This window comes from Helianthus annuus, chromosome 4, assembly GCF_002127325.2.
Source record: "Helianthus annuus cultivar XRQ/B chromosome 4, HanXRQr2.0-SUNRISE, whole genome shotgun sequence".
Lineage (NCBI taxonomy): Eukaryota > Viridiplantae > Streptophyta > Magnoliopsida > Asterales > Asteraceae > Helianthus > Helianthus annuus.
In genome coordinates this window covers 131,922,141-131,926,770 of record NC_035436.2, presented here as the reverse complement: position 1 = coordinate 131,926,770, position 4,630 = coordinate 131,922,141, and the positions used below count along the sequence as shown (strand labels likewise).

At 32.4% G+C, this 4,630-nt stretch overlaps 1 long non-coding RNA gene across 1 annotated transcript; it reads right to left on the bottom strand.

The window, feature by feature from the left end:
- Positions 1 to 2,823: 2,823 nt before the first annotated feature.
- LOC110914678 lies at positions 2,824 to 4,327 on the bottom strand. The gene is made up of 3 exons (XR_002578502.2): positions 4,036 to 4,327; positions 3,782 to 3,822; positions 2,824 to 3,009 (listed from the first exon to the last, which is right to left on the bottom strand). It is a non-coding gene; the product is annotated as an uncharacterized LOC110914678 (long non-coding RNA).
- Between the last annotated feature and the right edge of the window lie 303 nt (positions 4,328 to 4,630).

Here is a 4,630-nt window from a genome sequence, read left to right as displayed (position 1 = left end):
AAATTTATATATAGGGTCTGAGAAAGGTGGGATGTAAGGAAACATTTACCCTATCCATGGGAATATAGACTGCTTCCAGAGAGACCCTACCTTCAAAACAAACACATATAAATAGATTTCAAAATGAAACAACGCGCTTAATTTAATTGGTATTTCGATGTGAACTATTTTCACGCAATTGATACCGGTGTACAATCACGATTTATTTAAATTACAACGTACTTTTTCGTAGACACATTTTCGATGTTCAAAGCCGAGCCAAAACACGATGATACAAACACACGTAGACATCATATTACAACTTTATTTTCCAGGGTTTTCATTATCAATTGACTAACATATTGTGCGCTACCAAGTAAACTCCCACCTTGTCCTGTAGCAACAAAGCACTAGTTTCAAATTTTAAATTTTTGTTTTTATTTTTTTTATTTTTTGAATGACAACCCTTACGTACTTAAAGTTACATTAAATAATTTTTTTTTTGAATGTAAATTTCTCTTATTCCTGTTGTCTCTGAGATTGAACCCAATATCTTCCACTAAGACACAAAAACCTCTATCATATTAAGTTGCCCCACATTAGCCTAATTTAAATTAAATTAGTTTTTGATACATTTTAAATAACTACTAGCTTAAGAACCCGTGTATTACACGTGTGGTCTCACAATAAATTATATTATTTAACAGTTTTGACATAAACTTTTAATCGAAAGCAACGTTCCATTACTAAGGTAAATATTTTAATTACAATGCATGAAAAGAAATGACTACGAAAAAATCACAAGTTGTAAAGGATTTCATTATACAATGCATTTGAAGCACTTTGCACTAGTGACTCACTACTTAGGCAAACCACAACTACCATGCTGTGAATAAATGGTCTATAGACTCCACATCACAGTCGCGCATAAACTTGGATTTTCCTTTTAGCCAACGTTCAACTCCGTCCTCCACATAAAAATAGTACAATTTAAAGGCACTCACTTGCCACATTTTATAACATAATTCTGTCTATAATTCTTATTTTAGATTAGCAGTTTTCTTACCGATTTAACAGAATCCAAACCCATGTGTCCTTAGACCTTTTCTAACCAATCACACTAATCACCTTAATACACTTTTCCCACTCCGTGACCTCCTCAAGCGTGCTCAAGGTCTCCTCCAATCCCACTTCCATTAGATGACAAAGTTAATCCATCTAAACCAATCCATAATTTTGCAACTTTTGTTCCTTCCTAACATAAACAAAAATAGCCTGACATGCATTATTAGCAACAAAGATGATCACAATTTTGTTAATTATTATGTTTAAAACTCATATTTAATAAAATCTATTCGATCTCAAAAATCAAACTTAAACCATTTATGTGTGTATTTATGTGTGCAAAATATACCAAGTACAACTGTTCATTTTGCATTGATTTCAGTAACAAAGATTAGTGTTTTCTACTTTTTATTTTTCTGAATTTTCAAAAACAACTAACTTACTATGGAAGACTCGTCCAATCAGGCCATGTATTTTTTATTACTTATGTTAGTTAGATAATATAAAACGTATATTTATGTTTTCATGATGTATCATAGTAATATCCTAAGCGTGAATATTCGAAGCCCTATACATGCTTAATTCACAACCCTATGCAGCTGTGTTTTTTCGGCCATATAAGGCTGTATAACAGTCCTATTTACAGCCATGTATAACTATATTTTCCAGCCATAAAATACAACATAACAGTCCCATTTTTACAGCCCAAATTGCTGCATTTTAGGGGTGTTCAGAATTCGTTTCGAATTCGAAAAATTCAAAATTCGTTTAAATTCGATTCCATTATCAAGAATTCGTTTCGATTATAAGAATTCGAATTCGAATTCGATTCAATTCGAGTCAAGTAAATCGAATACGAATTTACAATTTCAAATTCGATTCGATTCGTAATTCGAATAAATATTATAAATTTTTATTTATTATTTTTATATACAATACATATAACTTTTATTAGGCTATACTATAAATTATTTTCAAAATTTATTCCATGTATTAAAATTACCCATTACAAAACCAACTACATGTCCCATAACTAAAAGCTAAGTAACAAATCTATCAATAGATTTCTAACTTTAAAAATATTAACTTGTAATGTGGAGTGGTTATTCCTGACTTCTCGTTTTGAATTTTAGATTTGTGATACTTTATTTAGAACTGTTTTAATATGATTTCATGCTTTATGGTTACTATAAAATTGATGTTTCATTTTTGATAGTTTTTTTACATGTTTTTAAAGAATCTAAATCAAATCGAATTTATTCGAATTCGAATTTTTAATCGAATACGAATTGGGTTTTTTTATTCGAATACGAATTCGAATCGAATTTGGTAGATTTTAATCGAATTCAAATTAAATACGAATTCAAGGGAAAATAAAAATTATTCGAATAATTCGATTCGCATAATTCGAAAATTCAATATTCGATTCGATGAACACCCCTACTGCATCTAATACGGGCGGGGGCAGGGTGACTTGGTTGGATTTGGTTGGCTACTTTAATTAAAAAAAATTCACATGGCTGGCCACGCCAAGCTAAGCCACACCCCTCCCCTCATTTTTCACCATAAGCTTGTGGATCCCACCCTCGCCACGTGTCAAGCAATGCCCCCAACCCAAACCCATCCACTCCCCACAGTCTAATAGAGCAGCCTGTATCACTAACCCATGTAACTATCATTTTCCTTCAATGAATATATTTATGCATCCATTGGCATGATGAAAAAAAAAATGTTTCTTCAATGCAAGTATTTATGCGAAATGAAACCAAACCAGGAGTATGAACCATCAGAAAAGAAAAGGCAATGTTATTCGATAGATATCGGAATGAATAAGTGACCTAAAACCGTTCAAACAAATACAACTTAAAATCATTCATCTCAATCACTGCTTTAGAAATCAAGCTTACAAATAACATACATCATCATTTCTTACCAGAGCTAGGCCGCTGTCGTCATACAATCTTACTGCACACAATACAAAATTATCAGACCCACATAGTGCAAAAGCAATTTATTTTATTTTGAAAAAAAATAAATTCAAATTATTTTTATTATAATATAATCAATGAGCTACTCCAGAATTGCTGACTCAATTAAAGAGCTCAAGTCTAGCCTATAGCTCATTTAGTAAATGTGGTCAAACTCAGGCTTCATATGCTAAACTTGATTAAGCTCCTGAGCATAAACGAAACTATTATTTATATGAATATAAGTATTTTGTTTAATGCAAAAAATATTATTGTACATATAACTACGAAAAAATATATATACTTGAAACAACCATATTTGCATATAACTAAAAGAACTAAACAATTAATAAATAACAAAGAAGCCAAACTCAAGCTTTAAAAACTACTTACAAACCGGGCTCGAACCAAGGCAAACTCGGGCTCTGCTTGTTTACACCATGTATATAATTCATAAACATATATGAAAAAGGCTACATGGAAACCCAACCCAATTTTCTCTATATATCTAATCTGCCTTCTTTTTAAAGAGCAGTGGTGGAGTATTATTAAACAAACTAAAACAACAAAGCGTCCAGCAGGGAGCTAGATCATACAACAAATATCCGACATCTGAACCAACCCTATAGACTTGACCCACATTTTGAGTTACATGTTTTGACCCGAACCCATATATTGACCCGTTGGCCAGCATAGTCTAATCATATATGTGGTTATTTTTAAAATGAAATGGCAAACCCAACGGAGCATTATGATTATGAATTGCTTACCTCTTCCGCACCAGATTTGGTGATCTCCATCTTTTCATCTTCTGCAAATGCAAGACACAACAATAAATAAAGAGGCATAAGGTTCTACTTAGCTTTAAAAAGTGTGGGGCGCTCCAAGACATTCAAGTCCCAAGGCCGTGAGAAAAGAGTTATCAATACAATCAAATAGTATGGATCAAATGTTTGGTAAAATGAAGACATATTAAAAATAATCAGACAAAGCTAACAAACTCAAATAGTAGTATGGAAAATACCTCCATCCTCTAGAATGTCGGAAGTCCACAAAGTGAGGTTGTCCCTCAAGAGCTGCATAATTAAAGTGCTATCTTTGTACGATTCCTCGCTCAAGGAATCAAGCTCTGAGATAGCTTCATCAAAAGCTTGTTTAGCAAATATTTTGTAGCAAGTGTATAGAGAAGAAGATTAAAAAATACCTTTCAGGAGAGTTCATGATCTCGTAATAGAACACAGAGAAGTTCAAAGCCAAACCCAACCTGATCGGGTGAGTAGAAGATAATTCAGCTTCTGCTGAGGTGGAAGCCAAGTGCAAACAACAAATTTCATTGGTGTTAGTCAACACGATGATTAAAAGAACGTATACATAAGGTAGTTATCAAGATGAATATAAAAAGAAATGTCAATGAGAAGGCATCTAAACATCAAGTGCAGATGGATATGTGCATAAATGACAAAACATTTAATATTTATTAAAAGGATTTTGAAGCATTGAAAAGAAAGTAAAAACGAAAATGACAAATAAGTAAACCAACACTAACTGCAACCTTATATACTTACTTGATAAGCCTTCAAAGACTATTCAGCTGCCTCTTTCTTATCATCGCCAGTCTT